Below are 13725 nucleotides of genomic sequence, written 5' to 3' on the forward strand. Positions count from 1 at the left end.
AGTGCTTCTCCATATGATAAACTGTGTGTTCTGTCGTAGCAGACTGTGCATATTTGAGCCATGTGTGCACAGTTCATGTGTGAAACTCCAGTTTCCTTGCAGCTCATGTACTGCACAGATGATATAATCTCCCTTTTGCCATTAAGTGAAAATGGAATTAATCAAAATATCCTCTTTACCCTCAAAGACATTCTGAGACACTGCAATCCTTGCTAGTCAAGGCAAAGAATTAGAGAAAAACAAACACATTGGCAACATCATGTAAAGAGCTAGAAGGAACATCAGTATCTTAATCTTGATTATAACATTGTCTTACTGTTACTTTGTCTTATTTGCATTATATTTGCCATCAGAAAAATGGTAATCAGAACTTAAAGGTATCTTGGAAATATTAATTATTTAAGACTTCTGTAAGTGCTTTCAGAACATGCCACGAAGTGGTGTATAATTTGAGTTAGCTTGCTATTTATTTATGTTTCTGAAGTTAAAGCATGGATAAGCTGTGAAGTTCAACAACTGTCTGAAAATTTTTCCTGACTGTACTTGAGAGCTTGGGTTGACAGCGGCACTTTAATACAATATCTCCAGGCAAGCTCGGTTTACCAGCTATAATTGCTTTGAGACAGAATGTGTTGTAACAATCAGGTAAATTAGTGGTTGCTCTGGCAAAATGCTTGCTGTTATGTGATCCTCTACCTTTAAATATTTATTATCGAACTTTTCCAGCTTCATTGTGTGGTACTTCTCTGCATCCCATTATTTCCAAATACTTCTACAAAATATTTGATATGTTAGTGGCAGTGCTGTTTCCACTCTTTTCCTCTCCTTTCACCTGTCAGACTTTAATTTCATCCCAACATTTTAATACTAGTTAGGCTGAAAAATAAAGAGAAAATTGACAACAGTAAAAAGACTTGAGAGTCCAAGTAAGGTATTCAGGGACAACAGTCTAAAATTCCTAGCAATAGTGATCTTTATTGTCTTGATAGATCCTTTTGCAGCAGAGCAGGTTAAACACCCAATGTGCTACCTCTACAATTCTCACTTTGAGGGCTTTTTTATCCTTTTCCTTCTCTTTCCATGAGTGTTCTTCCTCTTCTTACTAATCTCCTTTCTTCATTGTCTCCACCTTGTGAGTTTCTTACTGCTACAGTTTTAATTTTTTTCACTTGTTCCAACAGCTTAAGTAGAAAATAGTGGAGTCAGCCAGAGGATGTAATGCTCTTTCTTGTACAGAAGTTAAGAAACACAAAAAAGAATGACCTTTATTGCGCTTGCTTCTACATTTTCAAGAGCTATGAAAAGGGAGCTGTGCAGACCAAGATGACAATTCCCTGCTGGATAATCATTCTTTTTTATTTGTTCTCTGTGAACAAAGCAAATGCTTCATTAGCTGCAACTTCAAAAACCTGTAGGTAGCTAGAATAGGGAACTACATCTGGAGATATTAAGTGACGTTTATTTTAAAGAACTATTTCTGCAGTTCTAAAATCTTCAAGGATAAGTGATACAGTAAATAAATTCTGGGCGACAGAAGAATGAAGGAAGGAGATTTTAGACTCCTCATAAGAAAATTAGTCTCTACTGTCACCTTAATGACTCAACACCAAGACCTAAATTGTCTTTACTTGCCTGTCCTGACTCAGTCAGAAAACACACCTGAATTTCATTTTCAGCCTTGCAGGTAACTGCTCAAACACAATACAGCAGTGATGCCGTCAGTCTTTCCTGCTCATTTAGTTATCTTTGCAGAAAATATGGCACATTCCCTGGAATCAAGAACCCCAAATCCCATCTGCCACAGCAGGTGTGAAGATCCAACTAGCAGGCCAGAAGGTGACTTCTACATTTCTCAATAAATATTTAGCTAATCCAGAAAGAGCAACTTAAATAGCCAGGACTGAAAATATTCGGCCTTGGTATATCTCATTTTGTTTAGTGTTTGAGACTCATCTGCAGACCCATGCTTGAATTTACTTGTGGAATTCTGAAATGCCTATTTTTCTGTTTTAAAAAAGGCATTCTTTGGACTTAATAGTATGTTGTGAGATGTCATGTTTACAGGTAAAAAGCAAAAGATTTTAAACTCTCTCAAACAGGAGAAAAAACCAAACTGATGTCTTAGAATCTGCAGGAGCGCACTACAAGCAGGGCTGCCAAGTAAAAGGGCAGCAGCACTGCCAACTCATGTAAACAAACCAATTATTTCCTGTTTTGGAATAAAAAAGTAAGAAGGAATGTTAAACTTAATTCTCATTGACCTAAACAAGACAAAAAAAAAAAAAGTTTTCCTGTACAATAAAACATTAGTACTTTCTGTGACAATGGTGAAAGGAGTTCCTTAGGAAGAGCCCTGCCCTGCACCTTTGTGTGTCTGCCTGAGAATCTCTTCTGGAATAACTGACAAACTCTACTAATGCAGCTTTGTGTACCACTCCAGTCAACGAGGAGATACAGTCATCTTACTAATTCCTGTTGATACAATTAATTCATTACATACACAGTTCTGCCAGCAAAGTCCAGGGAAGGAAGGTATCCACAGTAGAGGAGGGTTGAGTCAGAGATGAATTCAGGAATTCAGTAACTGGACATATACAAATGATGCATTCTAAGGTGCTGAGGAAGCTGTCTACTGTTGTGAGGCCACTGTCATCTTTCAGAAGTTCTGATGATCAGGGGAATTCTCCAAAATTCCCCAATTCTCAAAACCCCCCAAAGATGTTCAGTCCTTGGGGAGAGGAATTCTGGCTGCATACGGGGCTGCACTGGTAAAGGCAAAAAAAGCTCCAGGAAAGCGATTATTCATCTATCCTCAACACCTGGGAGGAGGCCTCTTGGAGTACTATGACCAGATTAGGACTCACAGCACAAGAGAGATGTCGACAGACTAGGGGAGGTTCAATGGAGGGCTGCTAAGGGGACTTAAAAGGCTGACAAGTAGCAAGGATTTCATGGAAGTATGAAATTTTTAAGTAGATACAGAAGTATACTAAAATCATTGCATGCAATCAACTTCAGTAACACTTCAGAATAATTGTTAGCAGAGCTATAACAACTGTCTAAATAATTGTACAGAAAATGGATTCACTGAGCTCCAATTTGAAAACCAGAATCCTGTGGCACATCAGGACAATGACATAACTAGGACTTTCTCAAAGTACTTCTTGTGTGTGCAGAAATGTGTGTGGTTGAAGTCTTCTTGCTGAACAGGGTTTCAAAAATATCTGCTGTTACATCTGCTGCTGTCATGGATCACTGCATCTGTATATAGCAGAATCTGAACTAAAGGGCATGTTTACAAAATGACTGGTATGGGTATGGGTACTATATTTTTAAACTTTTAATCTTAAAGCAGTGAAATGTCATCAATACAGTTGTTGCTGACATCATGAAGAAATGGTTTGTGATTCTGAACTGAATGTACGCCCTTCTTTGAACAAACTGCAACAGTTAAAGGCTCATCACTCGTTGATATAAGTACAGAAGGCTGATTTTGGTTGACTTTTAAATATTTGGCCAAAGAGTATTATTTACCCCCTCCGACATCCAATTTTCTCTGTGAAAAAATTTTCTTTGTGAAAAATTCTCTTAGAACCTCAGATAGTATAAATTGCCTTGGGTTTACTGAAATCAGTAATCTGTAGTGATTTATCCCACCTGTTTTTTTTACTTTTTTCTAGTAGTGATACAAAATGTTAAACGAATAGGTGAACATCTAAAGGTAAACCTGAATTCCTTAAAAACCAAGCAAATATTTTAACTGGAATTAGGCACAGTTTTAAGTGAGTCCAGCTTCAGTGTTTTTCAATGGAGTTGTATTTTGTGATGTTTGACGCTTAAGCCAAAATTTTGGAGGAATTAATCTTTTTGGCTTCAGACAAAACACTCTAAGTCAAAACTGCCAAAGTCTGCATGACTCTGCAAGTTATTTTCATTCTCAATCTGTCAGCTACATTTCTAATTTCAATATCATTGCTTGTTTTTTGTTTAAATTTTCTTTGAGAAAGCTTTTGCACAGCAATCAGCCAAAAGATTACATGGTTCATTTAAAATACTAAAACTGAGAGTGTTCTTTAACATGGGATGTTACTTTACCACATGAAGACTCCTTTTCAGAGGCTACTCAGTGCAGCCTCTTGGTGGATTATGGATATTAACATAGTCCATGGGTGGGCTGATTTGCCATGCACCTTCCATATTCTCTGTATACAACAAAATTTTGATGCATTCAACTTATTTTTTGTGTTGCTTATAGCCTTTCTTCCCTTCCACTCTCCTTTTTAGGTAAAGAATATTATCTATCTATCTATCTATTCATAGTTACGTTGTTACTAGAGATAAGAAGCAGATTATTTTTCATATATGCTCAGAATACTGCACATAACACACTGAGGAAATCATACACACACACACACACACACACACCCTTTTTTTTCCCTTCTACCCCTCTAAAATTCATCATTTTTACAGGCAGATAAAAAACTTTCATGGACGCTTTCATTTCATAATTTGTCTAATGACTTGGTCTAATTTCAGATGCATTGATCATCAGAAAAATGAGATAATGCAGAAAATACAAAGAGTTTTTTCAAAACCAAACCCCAATAACACTTTTAATCTCTCTTCCCCCCATCTTCCTTTGTCTTATACTGTGGAAATAAATACAATTATATGTTTGCTATGAGGAAGGAAAAAATACTGAACTAATAACAGTCCTGTCCCAAAGGTATACTCATTCGTATCTGGTAAACAGACTGCTGACCCAAGGAATATAAAGAAAGAATGTGAGCACTGTTATAAGCAGTGCAAATATTGGATATTAAATGTAACTGAAAGTACAGAATTATTAGGATCATACAATCAAAGAATTGTTGAGGTTGGAAAAGAAAAATTCAACTGTTAACCCAGGACTGACATGTCCACCACAAAACCATGTCCCTGAGTTGTGTGTTGTCCCCTGTCCTGCCCTGTCCCACCCACCCCACCCCCTATTTTTTAAACACTTCCATGGATTGGGACTCAACCACTTCCCTGGACAGCCTGTTCCAATGCTTGACAACTGTTTCGGTGAAGAAATTTTTCCTAATATCCAATCTACACCTCCCCTGGTACAACTTGAGGCCATTTCCTCTCCTCCTATCACTTGTTACCTGGGAGAAGAGACTGACACCCACCTACATACAGCCTGCTTCCAGGTAGTTTTATAGAGTGATAAGGTCTTCCCAAGTTTCCTTTTCTCAAGACTAAACATTCCCCGTTCCCTGAGCTGCTCCTTATAAGACTTATGCTCCAGGCCCTTCACCAGCTCCATTGCCCTTCTCTGGACACACTCCAGCACCTCAATGCACCTCTTGCAGTGAGAGGCCCAAAACTGAACACAGTATTTGAGGTGCAGCCTCACCAGTGCTGAGTCCAGGGGCACAATCACGTTCCTTGTCCTGCTGGCCACACTGTTTCTAGTACAAGCCAGGATGCTGTTGGCCTTCTTGGCCACCTAGTCACACTGCTGGCTCATGTTCAGCTGGCTTTTGACCAGCATCCCCAGGTCTTTTTCCTCTGGGCAGCTTTCCAGCCTCTATTCCCCAAGCCTGTAGTGTTGCATGGGGTTGCTGTGACCCAAGTGCAGGACCTGGCGCTTCTCCTTGTTGAACCTCATACAATTGGCCTCGGCCCATCAATCCAACCTGTCCAGGTCCCTCTTCAGAGCCTTCCTGCCCTCCAGCAGATTAATGCTCCCCTCCCCCCATGCCCCCAACCTGATGTATGCAAAATTACTGAGGGTGCACTTGATCCCTTCATCCAGATCATTGATAAAGATATTGAACAGAACTGTCCCCAATACCAAGCCCTGGGGAACATGACTCGTGACTGACTGCTAGCTGTATTTAAGTCCATTCACCACCACTCTTTGGGACCAGCTATTCAGCCAGCTTTTTACCGAGCAAAGTGTAAGCCCGTCCAAGCCATGAGCGGTTCCTCCAGGAGAATGCTGTGGGAAACAGTGTCAAAGACTTTACTAAAGTCTAAGTAGACAACATCCACAGCCTTTCCCTCATCCACTAAGTGGGTCACTTTGTCACAGATGGACATCAGGTCCATTAGGAAGGACCTGTCTTTCATAAATCCGTGCTGACTGGGCCAGATCACCCAGTTGTCCTGCACATGCCACGTGATGGCACTCAAGATCATCTGCTTCAATAGCTTCCCTGGCACCGAGGTCAGACTGACAGGTCTGTAGTTCCCTAGATCCTCCTTCTGGCCCTTCTTGTAGATGGGTGTCACATTTGTTAACCTCCAGTCAACTGGGACCTCTCCTATTGGCCAGGATTGCTGATAAATGATGGAAAGTGGCTTGGTGAGCACTTCCACCTGCTCCTTCAGTACTCTTGGGTGGATCCCATCTGGCCCCACAGACTTGTGTGTGTCTGAGGGGTGTAGCAGGTCACTAACAATTTCCCCTTGGATTATGGGGGCTTAATTGTGCTCCCTGTTCCTGTCTTCCAGCTCAGGGGGGTGGGTGCATGAAGAACAGCTTTTCCTACCATTAAAGATTGAGGCAAAGAAGGCATTAAATACATTTGCCTTTTCCTCAGCCTTTGTCACTGTTTCCCCCTGCATCAAATAAAGGATGGAGATTCTCCTTAGTCCTCCTTTTGTTCCTGATGTATTTAGAAAAATAGTTTTTATTGTCTTTTACAGGAGTAGACAGATTAAGTTCTAGTTGGGCTTTGAGTCTTCTAATTTTCTGCCTGCATAAACTCACAATATTCTTGTAGTCCTCCTGAGCTGCCTGCTCTTTTTTCCAAAGGTCATAAACTTGCTTTTTTTTCCCTGAGTTCCAGCCAAAGCTGTCTGTTCAGCCAGGGTGGTTTTCTTCCTCTCAGGCTCGTCTTTTGACACATGCAGATGGCCTGCTCCTCCAGCTTTAAGATTCCCTTCCTGATGAATGTTCAGCCTTCCTGGACTCCTTTGCCCTTCAGGACTATCTCCCAAGGGACTCTGTCGACCAGGTTCCTAAACAGGCCAATGTCTGCCCTCTGGAAGTCCAAGGTAGCAGTTCTACTAATCCCCCTCCTTACTTCTCTGAGAATCAAAACCTATCATTTTCTGATCACTATGTCCAAGATGCCTCCAACCATCACATCACTCACAAGTCCTTCTCTGTTCATAAACAACAAGTCCACTGGGATGCCTTTCCTAGTTGGCTCACTCACTGGCTGTGTTAGTAAGCTGCCTTCCACACACTCCAGGAACCTCCTAGACTGTTTCCTCACTGCTGTATTGTATTTCTAGCAGACATCTGGTAGGATGAAGTCCCCCATAAGAACAAGTGCTAGTGATTGTGAGACTTGTCCCCGTTGCTTATAGAATATTTCATCTGCCTCTTCATCCTGGCTGGGTGGTCTATAACAGACTCCCACCAGGATATCTGCATCGTTGGCCTGACTTCTGATTCTTACCTACAAACACACAACCCTGCTGTCCCCATCATTAAGCTCAAGACAATCAAAACTCTCTGTTACATATAAGGCTACCCTACTGCCTCTCTTCATTGCCTATCCCTTCTGAAGAGTTTATATCCATCCATTGCAGCACACCAGTTATGTGAGTCATCCCAACGTGTTTCCATGATGGCAACAATGTCAAAGATTTCCTGCTGCAAAATGGCTTCCAGCTCCTGCTATTTGTTGTTCGTGCTGCATGCATTAGTGTAGATGCCCTTCAGCTGGGCTATTGATCCTGACACTTTTATGAGGGGAGAAGCCCTAATTCCTACATGACCATTCTCAGGTCTTGCTGCCACATGGATCTCCATCCCCTACCTCCATGAGATGGCAACTGGAGGACCTTGCTAGCGCACTTCCTCTCAAACATTGGTGTAGTGCCCCCAGGCTTATGTCTAGTGAGCCTGGTTTTATCCCTTTCCACCTTCAAATCTTGTTTAAACCTCTTTCAATGAACCCCGCTAACTCCTGTGTGGAGATCTTTTTCCTGCTTTGAGACAGGTGTACCCCATCTGTTGTCAGCAGGCCTGGTGTCCTGTAAACCAACCCATGATCAGAAATACCAAAAGTCTGCTGGTGACACCAGGCTCAGAGCCAGGTATAGATCTGCTGGCTCTTCTTGTTTCTTCCTTCATTCCGTGCAGCTGGAAGGGTAGAGGAGAACACTACTTGTACTCCTGATCCCTTAACCAGTTGTCCCAAGATCCTTGTCTGTCTTGATTGCTCTTGGACTTCTTGTTGCAACTTCATCCCTGTCTACCTGAAAAATCAATAATGGATAATAATCTGAGGGCTGTACCAGGGTAAGAAGCTTCCTCTTCACCTCTTTAACCTGGCCCTCTGGGAGGCAGCGGACTCACTTAAGAACTGAATCTGGTGTGTGTATTGAACCTTCTGCTCCCTTCAGAAGGGAGTCTCCTGTGACAATGACCCATCTTATTTACTTTATCAAAGCAGTTTTGAGTCAGGGCACAGGCTGACTGAATCTCAGCAACACTTCCATGCTAGATGAACAGTTGTCCTTGTCATTGTTCGATTCCACTTGCAGAGAGCCTTGTACCTGCTATGTGAGGGCACCTGGCAAGGTGGGGTAGTCATGGAGGAGATGCACCTGCTACGCTGGGCAGGAACTTGTTGCCATTTCCCCCCGTCCCATAACTCATCGCTTTCAGCCAGGCAGAGAGAGAACAAGGAAACTTCTGTACCATGCATCCTGTCTGCCTGTTGGGCCAATCTCAAGGATGGTAGGGTGGATTCCAGCAGTCTCTCTCCCTCTTGCACTTCCTGCTATTCCTCAACCTACTCCCCTCCTCCCGGAGCCCTGTCACTAAGCGGAGTATCTCCTCTCCCCGGGCGCAGCTCCCACAGGAGCGCTCACTTGTGCCACCCGTACTGGCACAGCAGCAGGGCACGGCCGGCAGCCCGGCACCTGGGTGGCTGCGTGTTCCCACCCGAGCTCTGCCTGGGCAGCTGCATCAGCCGTGGTGGGTGCAGAGCTGAGAGAGGCCGTGGCTTTCTGCTGGGTGGGTGCCATTGCTCCCTGGTGGAGCTGGCAGGGCTTCAGTGCCCTTCCTGCGCGCCCTTCTGTGCGCACTGCTGCGCAAACTGCCGCGCCGTGCCCTTGCTGACGCACCACGCCCTGTTTGCCCGCTCTGTAGGTGGCATCCTGGTCACTTGTGCTCCCTCAGGGCTTCCCTGATATGTGGAGTGCGGCTCTGCCACCGTTGCTCCTGCCCACGTCCTGTCAGGTGCTATCGCTTGAGCTGGAGGCTCCTGGTAGCTATCTCATCTCACCCAGAAATTTTGCAGTTAGGGACAAACCCATATACACCCCAGTGCACAGTGACCTCATGCACTAATCAAACATATATCAAACTTCTGAGACACTCTCTAAATGTTACCCTTTCTCCATTTTTCATTCTATTGGCGCAGTGTTAGTCGCAGAATAATTGAAATCTGAAGTGTAGACATTATGCTTTTTGAGAGTCAAACTTTCACAACTTCAAAATCAGGAAAAATAAAGAGGAGGATCAAGAGATTTCTCAGATGTTTTATATGGAATGACCTGGGGCTAAATCAACAATAAAACTTATGAATCTAAATGAAAAAGTGGTATCCTCTTTACCTGTGTCCTTTTCTTGGATGAGTCTAACTAGCATAGATACTTATGTCCAATTTCATCCTGTTTAATTTTAATCTCCAAATTTAACTTCCTACTCCCATGTGGACAACTTATCACTAGGCTACTCAGACAAGATGTCTCTCGCTTGCTTTCCGTTTCATCCAGGCAATCCCTGTGCAGCAGCCCAACTTCAAGGGGAGGAAGAGACACTGCTGTCTGTCACTGTAGCTCTGTGGTAATGTCATACTCCTGCACTATATATTTAAGATTCCTTCTTCCCACAGAGTTAGACCTAGAGTTAGCCCTCTGTCTTGGCATTCGGCTGCTGCCTTCTACCCTGTTTCCAAGAGGCTATTCTGGAGGCTGAAGCAAGGTGGTAGAAGGGTCGGTAGTGGAAGTTGTCTTTATTTACTCTTTGCTCTGTAATACACTTTGTTAAAAAGCTGTACTCTGTTATGTATTATTATTGTCCAGCGGTTGGTATTGTGATTCAACAGAAAGTACTTGTAGGAGGGAGGGACTTTGCCTTCCCAGAGTGAGTTTCACTGTGGAAAAGTGTCAGGAGCAGATGAAGAAAAGGCAGGGTGAGTTGCAGTTTGCAGTATAAGCAGAGACTAGGAGGGCACTGAATGGATGCTCAGACTTCAGGGGATCAGGGGGCAAAAGTAGTTTTCGTGTTACTTGAGAGGACTGTGCAGAGTCTGTGCAACCCAGGGTGCCAGAAGAAATTACTGGAGCAAGACTGAAGGAAAAGATACATTTTACATAGAAACAGGGAAATGAGGGAAAAAAAAAATTGTCTCACAATAAAAAATTCTCTGTTTAAACATTTGCTATCCTATCTTTTTTACTAATACTACCAGTAAGTCAAAGCCCCTTTGATGTTCATAGAATTTTTGCTTTAATAAAAAAGTGCAGGCACATGAAGCTCACATCTCTGTCTGACAGAGTCCCATCATAAAGCAACTTGCGTTATCTGCCATCTTGATAAGCTGAAACACAGTAAACCAGCTGCTTGTCCTGGACATCTACTTCCATTTCTAAGATTATTGTAGATGTTGCAATAGAGTATAAGCATTTCTTAAGATAACTTTAATACTTAAAAAAAAAATACAGTATGATTTGCACTAGCCTTACTGCTCAGAAAGCAAGATCAAGATTTACTTATGAAGATATTCAGGCATGCGTAGGTGTTCCCAACATGTTCTCCCGGATAAAAATGAACATTACCAGATCAATAACACTTATGAGATGAAGCAAGAATACGAAGTTCTGTGTGAACTCTAAGTTGTTTGGATGCTACTATGTAGTAAAGAAAATGGAAATTCTTAATAAAGTTTCCTATCCTTGTCAACAAAGGATTTTTAAGGATTTCAGACCTGTCAGGTAGTAAGATTCGTGGCCATTGAGTACTATCCAAACATTACAAGTTTAACCAATTCACTATTATTTATAGAAATTTTTCATGTTTTAAAATGTGTATGTATGAAATTTACATTAACTTGTATGTGATAATAATTTTTCTTTAAGTTGCATGTTGTGCTGCATGGTTTTATAATTATACTGTAGCATAAATTTATATTATTAGCCATACAATTTGTTCTGTTAAGTTCTTGCTGAAATTTAAGAACCACTCAATATCAGAGAAAGATGAGAAATTCATCATATGTTCCTTGCATATTATCATCAATCTTTTAATATAGTTTTTATTGCATTCAGGCTATTTATTTGATTAATATACTCTAGGTCTTGGTGTAAATGTTATTCCTAGGCAATATGCTTAGTCATCCTTTGCCGTTTTCTTTTTCCAATTTTAAAGTTTTCTTTGCCTTAGTTTAAAGAAACTTCTGACATTTGTGTATGATTGCAATGCACTGTGAAATCATATTAATCTGTTTTTGAGAGCGAGCAAATGCTATCACCCACATCATATTATCCACTGGCATAACAAAATAGTAAAAATACAAAAGTAAATCTGAAACAACAAGGAAAAGGCACAGCAACCAGGAAACTTGCACAGTTCCTTTTGTCTGGGTGGTTTGGTTGTTTTGTTGGTTTTTTCCTCCACATTTTCTTTGTGGCTGGGAGATAATGCCATTCCATTTCTTTAAAAATCATTGCTAATCTGATTTAATAGTTTTGTGATGAGCACATTTATGTGACTGTGCCTGACATTGACATTAAAATATTTTCTGGTTAGATTTTTCACAAACTGAATTCTGTGTCATGTCAGTCTTTGTAACATTATTAAAAATGTGTAAAATAGGCCAGAACCTTTTACAGTCTTTGATGGATGTTTGGAACTGGGAAATGAGATATGACCTGGATGATACAGAGTGGAATTCAATAGAGTTAACAGAGCTGATGATGTCTATTTGAAAGAAAATTAAAGCATTTCCATGCTACATATTATGTTTTAAAAGAAGATGAATCTTGGCTTTGTGTAAGTCAGCGCAGATTCATGAACACCAAGAAAGGTTTGTGGAGATCTGGTTGTTAACTGAGACCTGTCAATATTAGGAGCTTCAACCTTTTGGTTTCTTTGCTTTTTGAATAGAGGGGTGATTTTAAAAACAAAAATTATTGTCGTCTATAATTTATTTTGTGATTGAATTACTATTTTAACACAGATACTTAAGTCTGTTTTCCTCAGTTTTGTTCCAGGTACACTGACTATAAACGATTAATTTATATAATTTGTTACAAATCAATTTTCTCTGGGTTTGTGTCATAAGCAGTTTAAACAAGCTGCATAACAGCATCGAAGGTGCTTAAATCCATACCCTACAGAAACTATTCAGATTCATGACTGAGTGAAGAGGTCCTCTTTCTTATTCTGGATATTCAAGACTCATCTTGAGCTTTCTTATCCATGTCCATTCTAAAGACACTGGCTGAAGTTTGTAGTTATATGATGCAAGTTCTGATTGATAAGAAATGGGCTAGTAATGCTTAGTAGAAAATATATTCTGATATTAAGCTTTGATTTTGGGTGAGGGCTTTAAAGCAAACAAAGGCAGCTTACTTGTTTTAATTCTAATACTTTTTTTCTCGTTTTAATGTTAATTTCTCACTTACAATGTTCTGTATTACTTTAGATGCTTGCAATAACTATCATCATCTCTGAGCCCAGAAAAGGTTCTCTGAAAAAAACACTGGTAGATTAAAATGGTGGTTTTAAAATCCACTTTGTACAGGCATTATAAGGTGCAGAAAGGAACAGAAAATAAGATGCTTTCTCATTACTAGGTGAGCACTGATTGCACTAAGATGAAGGCACTTTCTACACATGATTTTTGACTTGTCCAATATTTTAATGTCATACTGATTCAGATACCTCAGCACCATTGCAATTCTTACCTTTATGCTCACTATATGCAGGACCATCTCATGATGAGCTAGCTGATCTAAATGTATAACCTGGTTGCTGGACATAAAACTTGGATTGGCTCACTGTTTTTCTATATCAATCTTTATAACACAATTTTTATTTTTCCTGATGGTTTCACATCTCAGGACTAACTCTGATTGTAATTTCTACAATTATTTTAAATGACCGTGCAATCTATCTGGAAAACCCTGGGCTAATTATGCCCTGGAATTTCCTTTTAAAAAAAGTGAATTCCAGGTTTATGAAAAGTTTGATATGGCTGAAAAATTAAATGTCAGCTAGCCATGGCTTGTTCTTGTTGTGTGTAGCACTCTCCCTCCCTCTAATGGCAACACTGTAGATACATTTCTAATTCACCTGAAAACTTACTGATGGTGATAATGATCTTTAGACAAAGAAATCTTGATTATAGACTGTTTAGTTCAATAAAGTACCTTTTTTGGTAACTCACCTTACCCTTGTGTATCTTGCTAAAGGTGGGGGTTTGCTATAGTTCTAGATTTTCTCTGTAATTACTGCTTGTACTAGTATGGAATAGGCTCTGTTTCTGGACAAACTGGAAGCACAGCACTTATTGTCTCGGGTTTTGATGTCATTGACCATCAAGAGGTATTTTTTGACTTTTGGAAAAATGCAAGCAGTTAGTCTTTGATCCTACAGACTCTCCCAAATGAACTACTCAAGGGTTTTAAGATCTTTAAGGGCAA

This window comes from Falco cherrug, chromosome 2 (assembly GCF_023634085.1).
Source record: "Falco cherrug isolate bFalChe1 chromosome 2, bFalChe1.pri, whole genome shotgun sequence".
NCBI lineage: Eukaryota > Metazoa > Chordata > Aves > Falconiformes > Falconidae > Falco > Falco cherrug.